This window comes from Triturus cristatus, chromosome 7 (assembly GCF_964204655.1).
Source record: "Triturus cristatus chromosome 7, aTriCri1.1, whole genome shotgun sequence".
In the NCBI taxonomy this organism is placed as follows: domain Eukaryota; kingdom Metazoa; phylum Chordata; class Amphibia; order Caudata; family Salamandridae; genus Triturus; species Triturus cristatus.
In genome coordinates, this window is record NC_140590.1 from 276,243,239 (window position 1) to 276,269,194 (window position 25,956).

Below are 25,956 nucleotides of genomic sequence, written 5' to 3' on the forward strand. Positions count from 1 at the left end.
TTTGAGTACAGGGCCTTGGGGTGTGTGTCTGAGGTTCATCTCTCAGAGTACAGGCAGGTAAAGAAGTGGGCCACAGAGAAACAAGAAATGGTTGACAGTACCAGGCAGTGATAGTAGGCAACTTCTCCACATAAACCAACTTCACCAAGTTCATTCAAATACACCCGCAAACTGGTTTTTCAAGGCCGCACACTTCTCATCCACATGGCATCGCAATCCCTCTGGGTGCACCTCTCAAATCTTGTGATGTTATAACCGATGTGCGATAGCAGTTTACCAAAGTCGCACAACCCTACTTGATTGTGAACCGATGTGGAACAGACCCCCTGCAAACCAGTACCTCATCAGGAACTTCTTTGTTTTATCGCGATGCCGTCATCTTGTTCTCAGAGCCGTGCAAGTCCTCAGAAGCACTACCTCTCAACAAATTTCTAACAGGCTAGATTCATTCGCTCACTAATGCTGGCATGATCTACTTAATCCCTTCTAGCCCAGACAACCTGAAATTTAGACTTTTTCAGAGCTGAGATACTGTACCTTCCTTTTGACTCAACATATAGAACCCTTGATGCTTTACCTGCGTCTCTCTTTCTCCCCTTCTTCTCTTACTTCCTCGGTCTTCCTTTCTCTACCCTCTTTTCTATTCTTACCCTTCCACGTCTTTGTTGCTTCTTTTTTAGGTCTCGCCTGACCCAGCGCATGCGCTGGTCTGGCGAGACTTTTTCAGAGGGCTCCAAAACGTGGTACCAGGCCAGCCTAGAGCTACAGTGAATGTGCGCGGGCGCGTGCGCCGCGCTTTTCCGCGATTACTTTCACTTTCGCGGCCGCTTTGATGTTTGATCGCGATCACTTTCGCGGCCGCTTGGCATAGCCAATAGGTCTCGCTTTTGGGACCTTATAAGTATTTAGTTATGCAACTTGTTGCATGGCTAAACACTTATAAGGTCCCAAAGGCGAGACCTATTGGCTATGCCAATGCTTGTTTTTCCTTACCATCCATGATAATGCATGGTAATGTATGTCTGTCTCACTATAATATCCAGTGCAACACACTCAGAGCTTTAAGTCAATAATTAACTCACGTCAGCATGCCTAGATAAGAAGATATATACATTGACGCGAAGATTAACTAAACCCATGACAGGTATTATTATTTAAAATTTGTAGGGCGCGCAGCTACCCCGAAGGGTCTCCCGGCACCAGGCAGGGTAGGCCAGAAAAAAGGGTTATGAAGAGACTAATTTAGAAACAACAAGGTTTTCAGACCCTTGCGAAAGGCTAGCAGAGAGGTCTCAGCTAGCAAGGAGGCTGGTAAGGAATTCCAGAAGGTCTGTACATATAGGTCAATGACCGGCCTCTCATACAGGCCAGTCTGATTTAGGAACAACAAAGCGAATTTGCTGAGCAGAGCGCAAGAGGCGAGGCGGAATGTGACGCTGCATCAAATCCTGCAGATATTTTGGGGCCAAACCTGTTTTAATGCTAAACATATAACACAGCGTCTTAAATTTGACCAGATTCGACACCGTTAACCAGTGTAAATCTTGTAGACACCCTGACACAGAAGAAAACGTAGGCAATCGAAAAAGCAGTCTCGCTGCAGCATTTTGCACCAGCTGCAGCCTCTGGATGGTCGACTTATCTGCTCCCAGATAGACGGCGTTACCATAGTCCAGTCTTGAGATAACAAGAGCCTGGACCACAGTTCTCTGGACTGAGAGAGATATCAACCATAGAATCTTCTTTAACCATCGCAAGACTGCAAAACAGGTGGAAGAGATCTTGGCCACTTGCTGTTTCGATAGATGTTCATCAATAATGAAACACAGGTTCCAAACACTGTTCACTGGCGTGGTAAGAGAACCTAGTTCGGGGGGCCGGTGTTGTGATCCCCAGAGGTCATGTCTTTTGCCTAAGATCATAACTTCTATCTTGTCGCCATTTAGTTTGAGCCGGTTATTTTGCATCCATGAAGCAACTTTGCTCAGTTCCAGGTTAAGGTCAGAGAGCTTATGTCCTTGTGACATCTCAACATTTACATTGCTCGCACTGTATTTTCTGTTTAATCACCCATGTTCAGTCACTGTAGGAAAGTCCAGTTTTTGCATGGTGACCCCTCATTTTTTGCTAGCCTTTGATGTACTTTGACTTTATGTGTCCTGGGTTCCGGCCAATCTGGTTTCCAGGGCCTGTGTTCTTTCCCAAAACTGTAAAAGGAACAAATGATGGATGGAATGCTGAACAATGCAAACATTTACCCCCAATCACAAAGATCTGGGTTTAATCCATCATTGTTTTGCTCACCACGCCACCCCAGTTTGCACCAAGCCATATGCAAATCAGTCTTGATCCTGTTCCTAATGGGAACAGTCCAGCCCGAACTGCCAATCCAGGTCCTCCCTGGACTGGAAACAAGCATCCTCAAACGGGTTTCGGGGCATCACCCCTCACCAGCCAGGCTAGCTTGAATCCAGTGAGCATGGGACCCACGTCTGACCATACCCTCAAAAGGCTATTCAAACTGGAAAGGCATGGGGAACAAAAAGGCGATGGATTTAGGCCCAACACTGTACCTTTGTATCCACAATTGGCACATCTCTGGCCATAGTTAAGCCCCTTGTAAAAGGTACCAAGGGCACTGTGACCAGAGAAGGCCTCTAAGGGCTGCTGTACCTAATGTGACACCCTTAGGGACCCTGCATCTTAAAACCTACACACTGGCATTGAAGGCTGCGTGCTTTGGTGCAGAGAAAAGTCAAGAGTTGACATGGCACACATCCCTGTATGCCATGCTAGCAGTCCACTACCTGTGGCCTAGGCAAGTCATCCCTCTACCAGGGATCCCTATAACACAGGTGAGGGTACAGGTGCATAAGCACGGTACCCCTACAGTGTCCAAGTCCATTCTTAGATATTTTAAGTGCAGTAAAGCCATTAAGAGCATATGGTCTGGGAGTTGGTCACAATGAACTCCACAGCTCCAAAGTGGCTTTACTTGAAACCTGGCAAATTTGGTATCAAACTTCTCAGCACGTTAACACTGATGACAGTGTGGGATTTGATGTAAAATGCACTCAAAGGGCATCTCAGAGATGCCCCCTGAAAAACGGCCAGCCCTAGTGTGGTTCCTGAATGGCTGCCCAACATTTGCCACCACCAGACAGGTTTCTGGGCCCCTAGGTAGAAGGGCTCTGCTTTCTGGGTGCAGAAACAAAGCCCATCCAGGGCAGTGGTGTCATGCCACCTCCCTCAGGATGGCTGGGTCCACAAAGGGGAAGCTTCAAAGACCTGCCACCTTTGAGAGCTGACCCTGACTTTTGCTGCCCCCAACACCTGGCTCCCACCGGTTCTGGCTCCCATTTGGGCTGGAGAATCAGCAGGAAAACCAAGTGAGGAAGAGAGGTGTGCCTACCTTTGCCAACCCTATCCCTCAGGTGGGGAGGTGAGGTGAAGCACACATCTCAGTCGCCTATATCTTGAAGATGAGGGGACACAGCCAATAGGAGAAAGGCTCATGCCCTCCTCCCACTGGAGGGTGAAATAATAGGGGGATGTACTCACTCCAAGGAAGGGACCTATTGGTCCCGACCTGCACACTCATGTAACGCACCAGGGGCAACCCTGAACAGAAAAGCCATACTGACCCATGAAGAAGAGGACCCAACTGATTTAGCCCCAGCCAGAAGCCATCCAGAACCCGAAGGAGCTACTCTGCACCCATCTGAAAGACCCTGTCTTCCGTGAGCACTGGACTTGCTCAACCAAAGACTCAAACACGGAGCCCAATCCAGGCAGCTCAGCGGTTCTGCGCCACTCTGCACCTGACGCCCACAACCCGAGTTACCCAACACCAAGAGGTGGTCTCCCCAGCGATCCTGACCTGGGATCCAGTGATCCCTGACCAACCGGAACCTGAAGGGTCCCTCCGACCGCAAACGGAGCTGGTAAGAAGATCCGATACCAAAACCAACAGTGTCCAGGCATCCCCCAAGAATCCAACTTACCTCTGCTGACGATGGTCACCTTCAGGAAACCTCCCTGCCCAGGCCTGCAGGCTTTTCTTCCAACTGGAGATCGCCATTGCAAACCATTGGGCTCCCGATGTTTTCTTGACACTCAGCATCCGGCCACCTCCATGCCGCTGCTGGTGCAGCTCCTGTGCGGATTGTTGACCCCTGCAATGCTGATTCCATGTCCAGGAGCTCTGCTCCCACATCCGAGTAGCTTGCTCGTAAGCAGCCCATGACCAAAGGCCTCCTAGCCCCGCTGGCTAACACTGGGCCCCTGAATTCTGAATCCAGACACCCTAGTGCCACTGGTGGTGCGATTTGAGTGCCTAACTGAACCTTGGTTCTAACCCCCAAAAGCTATCCTTGCAGGTCATCTACTTACCTGCAAAACGTTAACCTTCTTTCTCCCATAGTAACCAATGTTACAAGTTTTGTTCCAAAAATGTTTTGTGTTATTTTGAGTTGCCGAGAATAATTCTATATTCCTGCTGTGCCTTTGGAGATCAGGTGCTGCTCTGCGACGCTATGTAATTGACTGGCACAAACTAGCGGCCGGCCCTGGTGGTTGTAGGCCCGTGTCTGTAATTTTGACTCTCTGCACAATAAAGTTTTCCACAAAAAAAAAATGTTTTGTGTTGTACTGTTTTTGTATGAAAGAAAAGTAAATGAGCTTTAAACCAAAAGCGGTCTAACTTGCCTGTGTTTTGTAAGGTCCACGAGACGATATCTAGGCATATCACCCAAAGTACTTGAAGGAACGAAAAAGTAATCTAAAAGCAATCAAATGTAATTTATATGCATTCTAAACTGTTTTCAAAGCAAATAAAAACCTATAACTAGGTCAATTCCATTCACAGTTGCATTTCCTTGTAAAGTTTTGCATTTGAAAGTATATTTTACCTACCTGTGCCAAGTCCTGCTTAGTTCAAGATATAAAACATAAGTATACCTTTTATTATACTAACCTAATTGGTCTGGATTCTGTCTGTGAGTGTGTGCCATCAGTCTTGATTGAGTGAATACAATAAATGCTGAACACACTCCCTGATAAGCCTAACTGCTCGACTACACTACAATAAAGAGAGCTGTTAGTGATGATCTAATTTAGCCTCTGCTAGAACTCTGGGAATCCACTGGACTCTGTGCACACTATACCTTAACTTTGGTATAGTATATACAGAGCCAGCTTCCTACAGTTACTATCCTGTGTTGCCATGTGGTGATGGATTGGTTTCCACTTGTATTACTCTAAAACGCAATTTTAAAAAATTGGGGGAAAAACATAAAAAGAATAGACTGGCCATAACTGAATGAAGAGCAGCCAAAACAGGATGAACATTCTTTGCAAAGAACTTTTAATTTTTTATAAAACAATTTTTATTTTGCATTTCACAGTGCAAGACAAACAAACCTGGTGTGTCTACATTGTGTATCTCACAGGATACAATACCAATTGTTATTGGCATTCCCTGGTTATAGCCCCATGTCCTCCCCAAAGAGCCCTCCCACATACAAAGCAATTCGTAGGAATGGTCTTTATCACCAGCACGGTCTACTCCTGCCCCAGCCTGACATCTGGCAGGTCCTGATAGGCTCCCCACTCGCACCAAATATTTTCCCACTTGCGTGGACAGACCCTGCTTTTATAGACCGGGCGCTCTGCAGCCCTACACGACTCCATGTCTGATCTCCACTCTTCCACACTCAGTGGTTCCGTCCCACCCCATCGACGAACAATATTCTGTTTTTCCACTGCAAACCCCAGGGTGGATACCAATCTAGTGTACTTTCCAAGGGATTCCTCGCTCCACATGTTCAGCAGAATCGTTTTATGTGCGACATTGGTCATGAGGCCTCTTCGCAAAGACAACACCAGGGGGTGTGTAGGAGCCTTTCCCTGCATTCCACAGTCCCTGGCGCACTCATCAGTATTCACCCGACCCATCTTGTGCATGAGTTGTACCGTGTACACAGAGCAGAAGCAGCCTGAACCGGGCTCTGACTGCCACCACCATATGTGATCAGAGTGCCTCCTCCCATTTCTCCTCATCCATCTACCCAAAGTCAGCCTCCCATGTTTCATTGAGTCGCAGAAAGGAGGCAGTGGCATTGTGCATCAATTTACTGTACACCTTGTTGAGAAGTGGGTCTGTCAGCAGTATGCCCTCTAGTGGTGAGGATTCATCAAGGGGTTATCTGTTCTTCATATGAGTCCGTAATGCATGCATCAACTGATGATATCTGAAGACCTTCAGGGGAGCCATGGCGTATTCTGCCTGCAACACATCCCAGGCGATTAAGTCGTCCTCTCTCCATATATCGCCTAGCGACGAGATGCACATCAGATTCCATCCCGTAAACTCTTCAAGGAATCCCACATCCGCCAGCATGCCTCCATCCCACTGAAGTGTCATTTCAGTGGGCCAACCCTGCTGTCCCAGAAATGTAGTCGCCCTCCACCACGTTAAAGTCGTAACCCTCATGAGAGGCAGGAGAGACATGCAACCCCACTAGGAGTAAAGCGCTCTTGGAAAGCCCCTTGGAACAAGGCTCTGTCTGCCCTGACTGAGGACTCTGTCTGAGGAGCAAAGACCCATTCATTGACCAATTTCAATTGTGGCACCAAATAGTACTTTTCTAAATCAAGAGCCTTTGCGAAGACTTGAGGAGCTGATCATAAACCAAATGACAGCACAAAGAACTGAAAGTGGAGTCCATGAATCCATATTCTCTGAAATCGATGCCAGAGTACAACATGGATGTGGAACTAGGCATCCATCAAAGCAATTGTCTCCATTAAGTCCTCTGAAACGGCCAGGGTATGATCTTTTGTAGCATCTCCATCCTTAAGGGAACTGACTTCACCCAATTACTGAAAGCAAATCTATGGCCCTATAACCATGAAACCTGCTATTACTTATCTAAGAAAAGATGATGGAGTTGACCCTCAGTCCTTTCTCAGACACAGGAACTAGAACCACAACCTCTTTAAACAGAGACTGTAGTACCAGAGTGTCTGCCACTCTCTTGGCTAAGTACCTAGGCCAAAGATTCTACCTCACTTCAGAATCCGGAGGGGGAGATGAAAACTCAATCATATAGCCATTCAGACTAATTGGAGAACCCAGGCATCTGAAGTAGATTCCTCCCAGCCCGCCTCATTGCATTGAATGTGTATTCCCAGTAGAAAATCAGGGACAGCCACGGGACAGTCAAGAGCGCTGCTTACCACAAAAACACTGTTTCTGAGCATAGCACCCCAAGAAACCCCTCTCATGATATCAGTGAGATTAGGAAGGTTGTTGCTGTGTTTTAGAAGGTTGGCAAATAGCAGATGCGTCCCCCCCTCCATCCAAACACAAAGGAAGATGACCGCAGCCGTTGTCTGAAAAAAGCACTTCTTTTCCTTGAGAATTAATGCATCTCATCCTCAAAGGACAGATCCCTCTCGAAGGGCATGCAGAGGGCGTTAGATTTCTGTGAAGCATCAGTATGCCAGTCTTTGAGGATAAGATTACAGTGTACAGATACCAAACAACTACTAGCAAAGGCAGACACAAACTACATCAAAGGAGACATCCCAAAGAAACTCGATTTGCTGCTCTATACCTTCCAAAAGTCCCGAAGAGTTGGACCCCTCTTCCGCTGCCTTTAAAAATGTGTTAAGTAAGAAATGAGAGACTCTGCAGTATATGGTGAACAGTTTCCAGAGTACAAAGACAAATGAGATCCAGAGTAAACCTTCAATGTGCAGTCTACTTTTTTATCCATGGGCTCTTTTGGGATTTTGTCCTTATATTCAGACGTGCAAGCCATCAAAATGTCTCCAACAAGTCAACCACATCAGACATGCAAGGATGAAGCCTAATCTGAGTAAAGCGTTACAACTGATTAAGCAGTGTCAGATGTCCTAAGAGTATCCCCTAATGTGAGACAACAGCAAACAAGCATTGGCATAGCCAATAGGTCTCACCTTTGGGACCTTGTAAGTGTTTAGCCATGCAACACTTGATGTTGTTGCACCAAGGATATTGTGCTGGATAACTAAACACTTATAAGGTCCCAAAGGTGAAACCTATTGGCTATGCCAATGCTTTTTTAGATATTGGGACCACAATGGCAGAACTCCATGATTGTGGAATAGGCCTGTGCGCCAAAGATCTAAACACGTTTGTGAGTAGGAGGGCCCACAGAAGAGGATTTGATTTAAATAAGTCCGCTGGGACCCCGTCTGGGCCAGGGGCTTTGTCTGCGATGCACTTATTTAAGGCAGTAATGACCTCCTGTACATCAATAGGATATTTGAGGTAACGTGCTAAATCAGGGGGGGGATTACTATTGTGGCCTAAGGAAATGGCCACGGGAGAAAAAAAGTTTTGTAAGGTGCGTGACCCAAGCCTCCATTGGAATAACTGCATCAATGCTAGGTTCATTATGCTCCTTAAAGAAGGGTCTATTAACCACCTCCCAGAACTTAGCACTATCTCTCGATTTGCCAGCCTCCTGTAGGTCCTCCCAAGCTTTGCTTCTAATTTCAGGCTTCCTAACTTCTAAGGTTTGTTTATACAAACCCTTAGCTAACTTAACTTCAAAGCTACCCTAGAACATTTTTCAGTGCGGCCACCAAAGTTCTATGTGCAGTAGAACATGCCGTATTAAGCCAGCGAGGTGTTTATCCAGCCCTAGGAGAAATAGGGGATATGAGAGATAATCAGAAATAATATTACAAACATTTGAAAACTCGGACTGGATCAAAGCATCGCCCACCTCTGCAGATAAGCAGGCCACGATGGAACCCTTACCTTATCTACAATGAGATAGTTAAAGGCTACTGGGTTATTCTTCTCCCATTTCCATTTAAGGCCTTTATTCTTAGAGAGCTTTAGATGGTCAGGACAACTTAATTTAGTAGAATTAACATGGGAGGCCAGCTTGATGGAGAGTGGGTTATGATCACTCACACAGGTACTAACTATTGTATAATCAGAGATAGGTACACAATTCATTTGACAAAAGAAAAAGATCTATGGTGCTTCCGGATGAGCGTCCTGTAAAGGTGGGAACACTAGTGTTCTCTAGGCCACACACATCACTCAAGAAATACAAATTATGTTTAAGAACCAGTTCGTTAAGCGCATCGCCATGAGTGGGAAAAGTGCGTAATGTTGTGAAAATTGCCATCACTTAAACCACAGAATCTGAAAACCAACAAAGTGTAATATTAAAATCACCAACCCACATAAGATAAGCAGTGGGTTTAGCGTTTTGAAAGACATTAGTTAATAAGACATTAGGCTGCTCAATCATTTCCCCAGACGAATGTTTAAAAACATTATAATAAAAATTGATTAACAAAATATCATAGTCGTCAGGAAGTGATAAGGGAGAGACCAAGAAATATGGGGAGGACCAACATTTTGTAATGCTAATGTCCGTGATCTTAACTGATAGAAAATTGTCCAACCCCCACTCGCTCTACCTGCCTTAGATCATAAGGCAGGCTGAAAGAGCCCCTGAAATCCATTGATGGTAAAATCAGACAAAGACCCGGTTTCTTGGCAACAAATAAGGTCATGTGAATTCATAATGTTTGGGTTTGAAACTTTGGTGCAAGTCCTCACGATGTTCCAGGATGCTCTGCTTAAGGGCTTCTTGTCATGGTTTCTCATAGTGATTCCCACAGCGGCGGCACCAATCAAATCCTTATCCTGTTGCCCAAGGACTAGGCCGGGGGTATGATCCTACATGTTATATTTGCAGCCACAATTTTGGAAAGGGTTAACGGCCCCTGAAAATTGGCGGTTCTGAGGCTCTAGCAAACGAGAAGGGGGAGCAACGATAGAAAGGGGATCAAATGGTGTTTAATTGCTATTCTACAATGTATTCTGCTACACAAATCCTTCATTAGAGAAAACAAAGTTCAATAAAACAAAATTGAGTTCTGCAATGTCTTTAGATTTGTTGTCATGTGGTCCTGAGAAAGGTGTGCAGACAAACGTAAATGGTGTGAGCAAAGTAAAAGCTCAAAATAATTTTAGGGGTTAACAGTCATATGAGCGGATTGCTCTTGGCCTGCTGCGTTCACACTCTAGTTTCAAAACATGCCTCAGAGGTCACATAGCGAGAGCGCCGTGTTTGCACAATTCCATGACTACAGTCCCAATAAAGCATGTTTCCCGTTTTCTCTAGGTCACGTTGCATTTGAACCCCATTTCGTCAGTGCACATTCATCAACGAGTGGTGAGCGCGAGAGCAAGCACCAGGCCATATGTTTTGAATTATCGCGCCTGTGTCGGGGCACGATAATTCAAAACATATGGCACCGTGCGGGTAACCGCAAGCAATAGGCCACACATGCACGAGTGTGTGTGTGGTGAGCTTTTTGTAGCCCTTACAATAAGTCTCGCAGAGCAGCGCATGCGCGCTGCTGTGGTGAGCTTTTTGAAGCCCTTGCAATACGTCTCGCAGAGCAGCGCATGCGCGCTGCTAGGCGAGACCTAAAAATGAAATGCTTCTCAGTGTACTTGACATGCTGTTCTCCTCAGGCGCTCTATGTCTTCCTCATCCCCCCTCCCCTCCGAACGCAGCACACTCGGAGCTGGAGCCTCTTTCAGGGCTGCCTACAGTGCACCGTGAAGCAGTGGACATGACTTTTCCCTTAAGGGAAGCCTCTGTTTCCACGGCCAGGCATCCTAGTCCTCCTAGTCCACTTTTTCTGTGCCCCTTAAGACAAAACGGCTCCATTTATGAACCACAGAGTGTGGTCTAAAGTTGGAAGGTACCAATTAAGATGACCGAAGATGCATTCACAAACACATCCACTGTTTCCTTTAAAGAACTAGACTAAAGGAGCATCTGACCACATCCTCCTAACAGCTACAGATCCATCAAATATTTCCCACTGTGGGAGCTTTAAGAATATACAGGAGGCAATCCATACCAGAGTCCAATAAAGAAAGGCTATGCTGACAGGCCACCATAGCAGCTGCCAAAAACCCAGAATGAACCAGCAAGGCCGTAGCAAGCCTTTGAATGCAGCCAACCTTTTTTTGAAAAAGGATCAATTCCACATTTCACAGCCCAGCAGCTCACATGTAGCACCACAATATCTCCGCAAGCTCAGCAGGGCGAGAACAAAGGAGATGAAGATAAAGACCAACCTGGCAGGGGCAACATCAGTCCTGAAGAACCTTCTCTCAGTCAGAGACACGAAAAAAATGCTGAATGCTGGGAATGCCAGCCCACTTATACTGCCCAACTATGAGTAGATGTGAATTTAATTGGCAGTATTTTGCTGCAGTGTCCCATAGCAAGGTGGAACTCACCTCTCAAGTAATGAATTAGACAAGGAATATAGAGGTGATGTCTTTTACTAGAGCAGAGTCCGCTGCTGAGCCAGAAGTCAAAAGCAGTACAGAGGAACAGCCCTTGAATCTAGAAAAAGCAGGACATCTGGCAATATAAACGCATATGCTGCATTGCCACTTCACTTGATCAGAAATCAATGTTGATTAAAAAAAAAAACACAAATTTAGTTTCAACTCTACCTGATACAGCAAAATCTGGAACAACCAAATTATACAGAATATGATCAATTAAGGTAAATGGTGCATGCTTAAGCACTGCGATGCACGGTGCACCATGTTTGGAGTATGTTTCTAAACACAACCACCTTAACCCACATTTACCTATGGGAGATACTACATTCAACACCCACTCAACCATACATTAGGAAAGGGCACCAATGCAAATTGGAGAACACTGCTGCCTCATCGGGGATATGACGCACTACATAAATGTAACAAAATCAAACAAATTATTAATAATAATAATGATAATAATAATTATAATTTTTAGCGTCTGAAATTAAGGTACAAATAATTAGCTGGAAAAGGTTGGTAGGCTTATTTATGGAACTCAAACAGGCTAACTTCTTAGTCAAGAGTGCCCTTCTACCTAATTTATCAAATCTGCCACGGAATGGTATTACTGGTGTGCTGTTATTACGTCCACAAAGCCTAACAGAAATTACATGAGATACATCTACTGACAGCCCTGGTGACCTGCCAAGGGCATCTATCTCTGGACAGGAGAACTACCTATGTATCACTCATTCAAGAGTACAGGTGATCTACCACCTGGCAGCAAATGAAACATTCAGAAGATGTCTTTTACTGACAGAACAGAGGGAAACCGCAAAATCTCCCACTTGCACCCTAGAAAATGTACCAGAAAGCCAACTAGAAATCAGAGACACTCCATCTCCCAACAGCCAATGAGGTCTTTCTATCAGCAGCTAATAAAATGTGTCAAAACATCCACATACCGACACCTCAGGAGATCTACCGACTAACAGCCAAGGTGTGACAACCAGTCTAGAAAAGGCTGCCTTCTGGTAGCCTCGGAGAAAGCCCAGGCGACCTGGCACACCGACAGCTCAGGAAATTAAAAGTTGAGTAGATGGATGAATACAGAAACCAAGCACTGATAGATAGATTCAGGGAAGGACAAGGGTTAGCTGGATACATATTTTAGAGACTAGATGAAAGGACTGAAGGATGTTGGCCCGGATCAAGACTTCTGTGAATGGATCAAAAGAAGGATTAGGGATTGACTGGATGGGCGAAAAGGGGAATAAAGGGCTGCTATAGTAAATTGGTCCCTTATGATAAAGGATAAATTCAGGAATGGCTTAATGGTGGAAGAAATGAAAAAATAAAAACAGAGTTAAATAATTAAGACAAGGGCTAAACATAAGGGGGCATGGTATGGGTGGAGGAGCTGACAGTTTAAAGTCTGATTTAATGGATGCGAAGGGTAAAGAGTTAGTCCAAACTATGAAGAACTGTTCTGGTTAGAATCAAAATATTGAAGTGGTGAAGTATTTGAAGGACCCACAAGTCCACAGAGCCTTTTGTCCCCCTGAAATTGATAAAATCTATACCATTTATTTGGAGAATAATAAAACCAGCTCACAGTAACTAGAGGTTCAGTTCACATAGAATGCTATATAAATGTATGCATGTATATGGTATTTCCATAGAGCGGAACCTAGCCAAAAGCAACAAAAAGCTGTACACGGTCAAAGACAAGGATAAAGTCAACGAGAGATAAGAGAGGCTGGGCTGTGGACCATTGATGGTGTGCTGGTCAGCAAGATAAACAGGTTTCTGGTTATGATGACCATGTAAATGATGTAGCTTATTCTGAAGCTGGTTCAGGCTGGCAAGGGGACACAATGGAGTCCCATCAGGAATGGAGCTATGTCACCATATTTTTTCATCATGCCCTGATTGAGACGTGTTGAGATGTGTAGAATGCCCCAAGGGTGCCAGTGTGGGGTCTTGGGAGGCCACAGAGCAAGGCACTACTGCCATCCAGATGTGGGAATAAAATGTCTTGTACAGCAGTTTTGAAGTCAATTTCTGGAAGAGAGGGATTTGGGGTGAAGTTAAATTAAGGTATGGGTCTGGTGAATAAATGGTTAAATCATTAGCTGGGTCCATGAATGAAGAGGATTATAGTCTGAATCGATGGAGAGTTTGAGTTATGGGTAGATAGGTGAAGCGAATGATATAGAGTTAGCTAGGTCGCAAAATATGTACTGGTGGATAAATAAAGAGAGGATTTATAGCTGAGGGTATCAATGAAAATAGGAAACAAGCTGGGCTTTGAGTTGGTCAGGTCTTGCTAGGTCTTATGTCGGCAATAAATAAAATTGACTTTGAAACAGGCACCTACTGGGCCCTATATTCGTTTCCTTAACAATACAGGCAAAAACATTGATTGATTTCAAAACAACGACTGTAAAAAAACTCCTCAAAGTAATATCAGTGATGCAGTCCCAGATTACACTTAAATCTTCTAAAGCATATGAAATAGACCAGATACTTGTAGGTTGTCTGTATGCTTTATTGTAGGATCAACGAGCCACCGCTCCTCTCATAGTCAGAGAGAGGTCCCAACTGACACTGTGCAAAACTCACCCACAGAGTGTTCTCATGACAACATAACAGAATGCTCAGGACAAATAAACAAGCATAGCTAAGCATAACATAATATCTATTTTTGAAAAACAAGAATAATAAAATTTTAAACAAAGCCAAAAGAAAACAAAACCAACAAAAGTACAAAATTAAACATAAAATAAGAAGTACAGGTTTAGAAAGATTATAAGCACAATGCAAACCTGAATGAAATACAATTATTAAAAATAACACTTTGCGGCTAAAACACTCATCGCAGCTTCCACGGAAGTTGCTTAACACGCGTAGACTTCCTTGGCACAGAACAAGACCCATTGTTTCCACAAACATCATTTTGTGACACACTGGAAGAACCAGCAGACACCATAGCGGTTTTCCTAGGAATATTGGTCACAACAGGAGGTGTGTCACATGTAGATTGAACTTTGACCACTTTGTTCAAGTTCCACCAATGACCACCTTTAACCATTACTGCACCACCACACACTTTTTTCACACTAACAGGTTCGCCAAAGTTCATTCCACCTTTTCTAGCATACCGCGTGTTTTTAATCCGAACCAGATCCCCAGGACATAAATCAACCAACTTAACAGACTTTTTCAAATTATATCTGTCAGCCATTTTCTTCTGAGCATCCTTCACCCGTGACTCCAAAGCAGCATTGTCAATGTTACACGAAACCTTGTTAGCAACCGTCCTTAGCAACCAAGCAGGATACAACGTAGAAGTAGGTACTCTCCCTTTCAATGAAACGAAAGGAGCAATTTTAGTAAGTGAGTGAGGTGTTGTGCGGTAGAACCACAACATTTACCTGACCGCACCTTCGATGTCGAAACAATTTTGTTTCGCCCATTTGATGCAATCTACCACCACCCTATTCATTCTCTCTACCAACCCATTAGTTTGGGGATGTCCGACAGAGCTCTTCAAATGTTTCACACCTGACTCCTTTAGAAACTCATCCATATCCTGACTTACAAATTGAACCCCATTGTCAGAAACAATGGCCTCTGGAAACCCCTCCCTCATGAATATCTCTTTGAGGAAAAGAATAGCGTTGTTAGCAGTGGGTGAGGCGCAAAATTTTACTTCAGGCCACTTACTATGGAAGTCCATTAAAACAAATGCAAATCGTAGATTGTAAGGGAGAAAATTGAATGGACCAACTAGATCAATTCCCACCTTCAACCATGGTTTCGTGGGATATGAAATAGGTTGAAGCGGCGGGGTAACAACCCTCAGTTTCTTCTCCGCACCACTACACACACCACACCGTTTAACATTCTCTTCTATGTCCCTATCCATAGAAGGCCACCAATAATGTAACCTAAGGCGTTTCTTAGTCATGGTTGCACCCAGATGACCATTGTGTGCACAATCAATTAGCTTGGAACGAAACCCAAAGGGAGGCACACACCTACCCTCCCTCATGACTACACCATCCTCAATGGACAACTCCTCAGAGATCTTCCAAAATGGTTGAATTTCAGGGTGCACACATTTTTCTCGTGGCCAACCTTTCACAATAAATTCTTTCACCTTAAACAAACAACGATCTTCATTCACAGCTTCTCTCCATTCCACCTCACTGCAAGCCTTGCTGTCAATTGCATCCACCACAGCAATAAAACAATCCTCCTTGTCCTCATCCAAATCTAAAGGATCATCCTCACCTAGAGGGAGTCTGGAAAACATGTCAGCCCTAACATTTTGTTTTCCAGGAATGCGTTTCGTAACAAAATCATACTGTAACAGTTTTGTGGTCAACCGAGCAATACGAGGAGTAGCATATTTTAAACGCTCACCACCCAAAATATAAACCAAGGGTTTGTGGTCCGTATGAATCTGCAATTTCCTACCCCAAATATACGTTCTAAACTTCTCACATGCCCAAAAGCACGCTAACAACTCCTTCTCAATCACAGAGTAATTGACCTCGGGATCCCTTAGTAGCCTGGAGGCATAACTAATGGTTACCTCATCTTCACCCGAGACCTGAGTAAGAACCACACCCAAACCGTAATTGCTGGCATCAACTGTAATAATACAAGGTACCGTTGGATCATAAGCCCTCAGAGATTTTGCATTAGTCATTTCAGCTTTGACCAGCTCAAAAGTTTCTTGACATAGGTCATCCCACATGAACGCGACATTCGACCTCAGCATATTGGATAAAACTTTCATTTTACTAGCATAGCCAGGTATAAAACGTGAATAAAATTCACACAATCCCAAGAAGGAGCGTAGCTCTTCTTTGTTCTTGGGACAAGGACACTCCACAACTGCTTTAACCAACCCAGGCCTCGGACTCACACCATCACCGGAGACCAGGTGTCCTAAGAATTCTATCGCCTTCTTCCAGAATTCACATTTGCTCTTCTTGACGACAATCCCTTTTTCCTCAAAAATCCTTAGAACTGATCTAAGAACCTTGTCATGTTCATCCAAATGCTTGCTGAAGATCAGCACATCATCTTGAAAAATTACAACTCCTTTTACATCCTGCAACACCGACTGCATGACTCTTTGAAAAACAGACGCTGCAGATGCTAGCCCAAAAGGCATTCTACAGAACTGAAACGACCCAAAAGGAGAATTGAAAGTTGTGTAATGGAGAGAATCAACATCTAACAAAACCTGTTGATACGCCGACGCTAGGTCAATTTTCGAGAACCATTCCGCTCCCCTAAGCTCTTCTAGTAAATCTCCAATTTTAGGAAGAGGGTGAGCATCTACCTAAATTTCCTTATTGAGGCTCCTCAAATCTATACATAAGCGGATCTCCCCATTACGCTTACGTGCGACAACCAATGGACTAAGCCACAAACTGGATTCTACAGGCTCTAGAATTACAGATTTTCCAACCTTTCCAACTCTGCCTTAAGATCTGCCCTTAGACTGAATGGTACTGACCTCACCTTGTGCTTGATCGGCACTGCATCATTCTTAACCTTAATCTTGTGTTTGAAGCCTTTGATTTTTCCGAGTGAATCAGAAAACACACCAGGGAATTCACGCTCCAACCCATCTGAACCAGAAACCTCTTGCACAACCAATACCTGTTCACTCGTTCCTGGTTTCAAAACCATCTCAAACAGGCCTTGATGGTACCAGCCTAAAATGTTTAAGCCACGAAAGGCCACATAAATTTTACCCTGGATTTTGCGACCTTTGAACTCCAGCACATCCTCTATGTACCCCTCCAAATCTATCTTGCGTCCTTCATAGGAAACAGGTGCCCTATCTGGTGGAAAAAGCAGCCTCTCACCCCAAGATTCTCTAAAATGTTCATACGTAATCATAGTGATACGAGCTCCTGAATCCACCAACAACTTCAAAGTAACTTCACCCACTTTTATGTCCACATAGGGATCAACACAATCAGCTGGATCACCAGAAACAATACCCTCCTCAGTGACCGTGACAGTCATATCTTGAAACTCTTGTACAATGTCATTCTCATTCAGTCGCTCCTCTTTGACCACACTATTCACTTTTTCATTCTTAAGCGAATTGGACTGGCACACCTTCGCCAAATGCCCCATTCTGCCACACTTATGACACTTTGCATTCCTCCCCGGACAAAATCTGTTGTACCTGCCATGTGGTAAATACCCCCATCTGTAACACATGTTGGTTTTCTTGAAAAACCCCTTCTCCATGGTTTTGGTTTTTCTAGAGGAATTGCCATCAGCACTCGTAGACACTACTGCGTTAACAGATTCTTTTGAACTAGAAGCCATATTTAGCTCCTTAATAGAGTTTTGCGCCAACTCTACACTTTTAGCCACTTTTATTATTTCCTCCACACTAGGATTGCCCATAGCGAGTAATTTTTGTTGAATCTGTCTATCCAGACAATGTGCAATAAATTGATCTCTAACTAATTGGTCTCTATATTCCCCAAAATCAACCTCCGCACACAATTTTCGTAAAGCACTGAGATACGTGTCAACATTCTCACTTTGCAACTGTGCTCGCTTAAAAAATGTATGCCTCAAAACTACCAAGCTTGGTTGAACATCAAATTTTAACACTAACTTTTTTATGGCTTCTTGGTATTCATCCACAACTTCGCCATCAGCTAATACGAACACAGGAAGATGCTTGTAAACTTCCCTTCCTTCAAAACCAAGAGAATTTAAAAGCAGAAACTTTTTCCTTTCCGCCCTATAACGTGATGCTCCTATTGCCCCAATGTACGTTTCAAATGCGTCGAACCATTGTCTCCACTGTATAGGGGGTGCACCAGGATTTTCCAGAAATGGAGGAGGCGGATTTACAGCTTGCATAATGAAAGTACCAATACCGATCTACAAGCTCCACAATGCTCTAACAGAACTGATAAGATCAATTGACCCCAAGAACAAAATATGTTAGACCACCATACAGTTCCCACATACAACGTTGCTCCACAAATAATATATAATAACTTGGGCTTGACGTTGAAACAGAGCAAAGAAAAATTGAATATACTCCAGGAATGTCACTCAACCAGCACAATAAAAAAAAATTTAAAAAAATTATCCAGATTGATCGCAGCAATGTCAAAGTTCCTTCGATCACGAAGAGAAGTTGAAAAAAAACCATTACCGCCATGAAGACAGAGAACGATTGGACTTGTTGTCTTCCAGACACGCACCAGTACATTTGCCGCTGAATATCTTCCCCACTTACGAATGCGAAACAGAAGCCCACACTTCCGTGTACCACTGCCGCAAGTGTTTATATACTTCACACACGTATCAACAGCGTACTGACGCTGCTCGTAGCTGCGTTGGAAATATGTCACTAGCTGACGCTGTTCGTTTCACTTGACACCCGCATAAACAACGTGCTGACGCCGCTCGTAGCCACGTTACCCTGACGACCCTTGCCGACGCGATAGGCTGAATTCACGAGCCTGCGCCAATACGACCAGTAGCGTTCTACTGCGTCATCACTCCCCAGCGGGTCTCGACACGGAAACAACTCCTGCTGCAGTAATTTATGCACCACGCAGCCTGCCAGATCAGCGCACCAACACTGCCACGACTTGAACAGGTACACACCCAATCTCCTCACCGGCGAACCAACTTCTCGAAGATCCTTCCTTCTCTGTGCAGCGCAGGAACCCAACACACCGGACGAAAAACTTCATACGCTTCAGAATTAGGTAGAACGCTTCTTCACTTTCCTTTAGCTTTGAAAAGATAAGCTTCTAACTTCTTCTGTTTTACAGTAGCCAAACTCCAAATCGTCTTCTTCTTTCTTGTGACGTCTTTCTCAACGTGACCGGCTAGAATAAATCTGTGAAACACTTCACTGCTGCGATGGCTCGCCCACTCGTCGCCAAAAATTATGTTGTAATCTTCTAAAGCATATGAAATAGACCAGATACTTGTAGGTTGTCTGTATGCTTTATTGTAGGATCAACGAACCACCGCTCCTCTCATAGTCAGAGAGAGGTCCCAACTGACACTGTGTAGAACTCACCCACAGAGTGTTCTCATGACAACATAACAGAATGCTCAGCACAAATAAACAAGCATAGCTAAGCATAACAAAAACATTGATTGATTTCAAAACGACTGTAAAAAAAACTCCTCAAAGTAATGTCAGTGATGCAGTCCCAGATTACATTTATTACGTTTTACTTCATCGTGGATTTCCTATGAGTATTTGCTTTTTCTAGATATGTTTTTATAGTTTTTTTATGTGACAACGCCACTCTTGTAGGGTTGCATATTATGAACGGAATCACCTCTACGTGTCTGGGTATACGTTCATGAAGGGGACCCTATTGAGAGCTCTGGTGTTGAGGCTGAAGGTAGTGTGAGCATCTCATAGTGCCTGTCAGTATGTCATAAAAGTTTTCAGACTATATGCTCATCCAATCCTTCGCCCCTCTGCAGAGTCCACAAAGCAATGGTCGCACATATGCCATTTGTAATTAGCATGGTATGTGCAATTTTGTGAAGGAGGCTTACATTCCTTTTGATAAATTAATAGCATCAAAGGAAAAGAAATGCTGCATTTAAGTACATGCACCAGGTCAGAATAGAAAACTAGTGATGAAGAGGAAAGAGATAATGTGTGACATATGCAGGGGAAAGATTTCAGAAAGATGCGGGAAGAAAACCGGCATGAGTGTAAGAGTGCAAAACTGCAGAAGAAAGTGGTGTCTTATAAAGAAGGATGACATATTAGAAAACTCACAGAGGGGCACGGGGTCAGATGGCACTGTAGAAAGCAGAGGCTTCTAATTCACGTTTTAAGCCAAGCCTTTAATTACAAAGTTCACTCCTTTTCAGAAAGCTTCCTAGTTAAAGCAGTGCAGGCAAGTTTCCCAGGTTCATGCGTCAGTAGGTTACCTTCTCCTGCCTTTTACTGGTAGTCCTTGGTAGCACCGTTATAACATCAAGACAAATCGCAGAATGCAAAGCAAAAAACTGGACAGGGTGGGCTTACTCGTGCACGGACCTGGAAAACTTGAGACTTCGATACATGCTAATAAACCCGATTCAGGCAGAAGATTTTTGACGCTTAAAACGGCTTTATTTTGGCTGTCTCCGGCTTGAAATTGCCCGTCATTCAATAGAAGTCAATGAAACAGTCTCCCGAGTATTCTTTTTTTTAAATCTCCCACTTGCCTCTTCTAATATATTGGCATGTGTGGACTTCTGGTGGATAAATAGAGAAATATTGCGTACCAGTACAAAGGGCATATAGCAGGGTGAATAAACAGTGTAAATGAATAGGATTACTGGAATAAATTAGATTTTAAAAAGGGTGAGTGACAAGAGTAAACGACTGAGGGGTTAAAGAATGAGCAATAAATACACAATTGAATGAATGGTTACTCCAAAAAAGGAACTTACCTCAGTATTTAACTCCTACAGTTTGATTTCTATTATTTCCGCATTACCGAATGAAAGCCTGCACGTTATATCAGCCAATGATAACACGCGGTCCCGCTGCAGATCTCAAGTAAGTAAGTAGTTCCGGCAAAACACCGAAGAAACGCATGAGTGCAGGGAGGCTAGCCGCCACTCATTGAGTTTCTAGTTTAGCTCCGCCCCCTCTCACTCACGGATTGCTCAGTCATACCCCTGCTCGGTAGGCAGACGAAAGCAGTGGCACGCCGAGCTGAACGAACACTCACACTTCAGTGACAGTGTGCACTAGACTCTTTTACCGAGAGGGAAGGTTTATTTACTTTGTACTACGCGCTCAGTGGACGATATGTGAATGCAAGCCTTAGCCTCGCGAGCATCATGTAAACGTGTACTTGTATTTTTAGAGTGGATAGTTGTAGAAATGTTTGCATTATGAAGCTATGTAATTAATTTTTTTATTTTATTATTTGCAAGAGTGGTCCTATTTAATCAAATAAACAGAGTGAGATGTTAAAAAAAAAAATCAATGTGAAATTTCCTAGCTTTAGGGAAGGAACGTTTTGGTTTTATTAATAGCTCGGAGGCGAAGATTTTTTTTTGCATATTTATATAGCGCGAACTCGACCCGAAGGTATTGGAGCGCTTTACATAGCACCGTATTTACATTACACATTCGGGCACGGGGAGATCAAGAGATTTGCCCAGAATCACAGGATGTGGACGCGACCTCGAGGCTCGAACCCTGGTTTCCTGCACCAGAGGCAGCAGCGCAGCCGACGGACCACATCCTGTCTCCTTTCGCCTTTTGCGCACATATCTGCTGTTACCAAGGTCACATAAAAAAAAAACCAACTATCAAAAACCCACCACTGTGTCCATCTAATACTATAATGTGCCATGCAGACTTGCCCTCCTCCTCCTCATTCTTCAAAGGGAAGCTTTATTCACTCAAACTCCATTACTGATCATTTTTCTCGTCCAACCCTATGAAGAGACAAATAACCCCCTGCCAACTCACACGGTGTTACCGTGTGTCACACGATTTCAGCTCTCTTCACATGGTCACCTGGTGAGGAGACGAATTCACTCATTGGCAGAAAGGCAAGCTGAAAAGCACTGTTCTAAGTGACTTTCCTGTTCGTCTTTGTAGCTGTAAGCAGCTGATGTGCATTAAGAGGTGTGACAACCCCAGGACAACGTCCATAGGCTCAGAGACGACCCTGTTTTTGGGAGGGGTTTAAGTGCTTGGTGAGGGGCAGAGTGCCTCTTAGGTAGCTCTAGGCACAAGACCCCCACCCCTCCTCACAAGGTGAAATATTTGTAAGTTGGCAGGAAAACATTATCATGAACTTTTAATGATAACGTGACTCACTTTAAACTACACACCATACATGACAATGCACAATGACATCTCATGAAAACATATGTAAAATGAAATATAGGGTTTTCCTTATGTGTACCTAAATGACATTCCCATTTGACATGACATGAAAAACAATCATTAAAATAAAACAAACATTACTCTACTGAAAACATATCCATTCAGGGGGAGATCTTCCCCAAGGTCCATTGACATAGGATAATCTTTGTCTGCATGTCCATAATAGAATCAACACTCTCCTTCTCGAAAGCTAGAAAAATTGAAATTCTGTGTCAGGACCGGAAGCGAGGATTATGCAAGCTCAACGCTTTCCAACCACCAAGGAAGCCATTTCTACAATTGGTTTACAATTTAAAACAAGCATTTGCAATGCAATAGGTCTCGCATTTGCGAGAGTTTGAGCTATTGACATTGCAAATGACCCTGCCTTTTATTTATGTGTTATTGAAAACCTGCAAATGGTGCACGTAAACAAGCACTTTGTACTTTGCAGGTTTTCTTAACACATACATAAAAGGCATTGTCATTTACAATGCCATATTGCATTGTAAATGCTTTATGCAGTGTTTATTCTATAAACAATCCCTTTTGTGCCTTCCTTATTAAGCCTTTTTTCGTCATTCTCTCCTTTTCCACCGTTCCTCCCTGAACCACCCTTCCTGCCTTACTTATACACTGTAAACGGCAATGTGGGTAAAATAAAGCAAATCAATGCAGCTATCCATACCTTCTTGGCGTTTGGATCTTTCAGAGAAACAGGCTGCAGCTAGTGAATAAATAATTCACGGTCCTGGAAAGCACTTTTGAGTGTGACATCACAAATATTGTTGTGGATAATGGTTCTCATGAGTGGCTAGGCTGAGTTAATTAACTTATACAGACTAAAAACATCAATTGGGAAGTGAAGGAGCACAGTGAAGCCTAAGTGAGAAAGGCGTTGACACTGAGGTTAAAAGCACAGAGGGTGGAGACATTAAAACCAAGAGTGAGGGCGGGGGGTGGCACCTGCATCCAAGCACAGGGGTGACACCTTCTTCCAATATAGCAGTATATTTCATTTATTGTTACCTGTCAGAGCTTTGTTTTTTACTGTGTATCTAAGTGGTGAGATTTTGGCCGGTGATCCCACCGGCACCACGCACATTCGTTGCAGCACGCTCTCAACACGCTGAGCTAACTTTGTAGCGCCTTGAGCAGCTGAACGCTTCTTAAAATGTAATCTTGAGTGAATTTGCAACTTGTATATATGTTAGTCTAACCACTAGTATCTGGAGTAGACGTATCTACTTACTACCATTCTTATGGGACGTTAGAGTGTATCTGTTTGTATCTTTTATGTTATCCATGTCCTCTGAAGTCCTTATGTAATGCAACGTGTTCTATTGTAAAGCGCTCTGACACCTTCGGGTAAAGTTCGCGCTGTATAAAAGCGTATAAATAAACTCGGTCGCTCTCAGTGTGCTTAAAACGTGCTCCCTCTAAACTTTGAGTTATCAGTTGAAATGTATGTTTTACCTTGTCTTAAAACACCCGAGGGATGTTACCTCTTAAGTGAAAGCGCTTCAGCGCCTCGCCAGGCGCATCGAAGCGCCACTTCATAAAATGGTTCATTTTCTAAGTTATAGCCCTGGTCAGTGCACTTTGACCCAAACAAAGCGTCCTGTTGTAAAACGTAAGAAGGACCCTGCCCACGTCCAACTCGCAAAGGGTGCTCAAACATTATAGGGGTCATTTTAAGACAGATGTATTATTAGTGTTTTTTGCCTGAAATGTCACTGCCTGGTTTCACCTATCGCTTTACTGGTGCCCACCTCTTTCTTAGCGCCTAAACACTGCCTGATTAGATAAACAGCACTAGGAATATCTGTGGCTTTCTGGAGTCTCAGGGCCCCTCTTTAATTTGGGGGGGGGAGGTGAGGGAGGAAGCCAGACAGGGGATGGGTGGCCACATCATCTTCCATTGCGCCGTAGCACCGGAAGCTGGCATTAGCAGTGCGTCTGGTTTCGCAGCGCTTGGTGGGTTTACTGCCTAGGAATGCACACGGTCGTGTTCTCTTGGTACTAATCATTTACTGAAAATCCCACATGTCATTGAGTTTCCGGCGCTGCTGGTTACCAGACAGATCTCCGCAGGGGTTGCAGGAGCACCAAGTTAATCATCGCCCAGACCGGACTTCTGATGCGGGTCCACGGACCGGGGCTCTGCTCCACACTCGGAACCAGGGCCAAGAATGTGATCCGTAGATGCAGCACAGTGCATGGGCAATACACTGTGTGCTCCTGTGGTTGTGTGTGCACACAAGGGCCTTTTTAAAGCAGGGGGGTCTTACTTGGGTTCCGAGTAGTGTGCTAATCGCCGTACAGCGCTTCAATGCCTCGTCAGGCATAGTAAGCGCTATGTACATGTAATTGCAATTACACTGTGTTTATTTAGGCATAGCCCCCCCCCCACAAATCACTAGATTATAGCCCCCCCCAAATCACTAGATTATTGTCACATAATTGTCCAGTTACTGGTTCTGTCCTAAAGATACGGGCTTCGGGCTGTGGCCTTCATTCCTTCTGCTTCGTTGAGTCTGTGCTCCATGGACAGGTCAGACCTCTTGCTGTGTCCAGCAACTGCGGGGCGGAGGGGGAGGGGGGCAGCAGCGACGCAGTGTCATCTTAAGGACCGCGGGGCCCCAAGTAAGACATGGTTTGGTGCGCCATACGGAACTTATTAGAATCTTATCACCCATTTATGCTATTTCAACCTCCATGATGGCACACAAAACTAGAGTATAGGTTTAACTGGTCAAACAAAAAGAGTCGAAATGTGTCTTGCTTCGCCCCTCAAACATTCTTAAAACAACCATAAAAGAGCTCACATGGCGGCGCGCAGTTCTCCCCCTGAAGTGATATGTCAGCCTGGTCATCAGTGAGACAGGGAAGAGGCGCAAGAGGCAGTTCCAACAAGCATTACTTGCTGCTTATTTATCTTATGCAACTAACAACCATTGACAAAGGCAATAGTCGTGACTTGTAGGTATGAGGTCACTTGTCTGGATGCAAGGACATAAACAGGCAGCTGGGTTGAGCCGGGGGAGGAGTTTTCACGTTTTGGGGCCGCCCCCATTATGGAGTTGGGAAGATGGTGGGTGGGTTTTTGGCGGGGCGGACTTTGCACTCGGGGCAGGCATAAGCAGCGTGTTCTTGGGGATGGACTGACTTGTCTCTCCGGGATTGGACTCCTCCTCCTTAACCCATATACCCTGAGCAGGCCGTGGCCCTGCTTTCCAGCACGCTCAGCTTTTCCGAGCGGCAGTGGAGCCTGGCCGAAGTGAGTACAGACCCCTGGGAAAATCAAGGGCTTAAGGTTTCCTCTCCGAAGGTCTTGGGTGGGGGGATAGCAGGACTCCTCGGATACAAAGAAGCGAAGGTCACTCCTCCCCTCAGCGAAAAGAGTGACGGGAAAGGGGCTGATCTCCCCTCCGTTGGAGCACAAGTGGGGGGAATGAGGGGGGGGTTCGTACGGAATTCTTTATAGTTAACACAGGTTAGGGGTGGGTAAAGTAATTACAGTGAAAGCCCCTGACATCCGCGTCTGATCAGGGTGTCGTGGAAAGAAAGACTCCATATGTGTCTCCGAAAGATGTGTATGTGGCGCTGTATGAATATGTAAACCTAGGAATTATTGTTTCGTCAAGTGGGGAGATTTGGT

At 44.4% G+C, this 25,956-nt stretch overlaps 1 protein-coding gene across 2 annotated transcripts in view; it reads right to left on the reverse strand.

The window, feature by feature from the left end:
* LOC146809405 (bifunctional polynucleotide phosphatase/kinase-like) overlaps positions 1 to 21,074 on the reverse strand; it is a 223,716-nt gene extending 202,642 nt beyond the window's left edge. For both annotated transcript variants that reach the window (XM_085616250.1, XM_085616248.1), the window contains exon 1: positions 20,858 to 21,074. The gene's annotated coding sequence lies outside the window, so the exon portion shown is untranslated. The remainder of the gene's footprint in view (positions 1 to 20,857) is intronic.
* Positions 21,075 to 25,956: the final 4,882 nt, after the last annotated feature.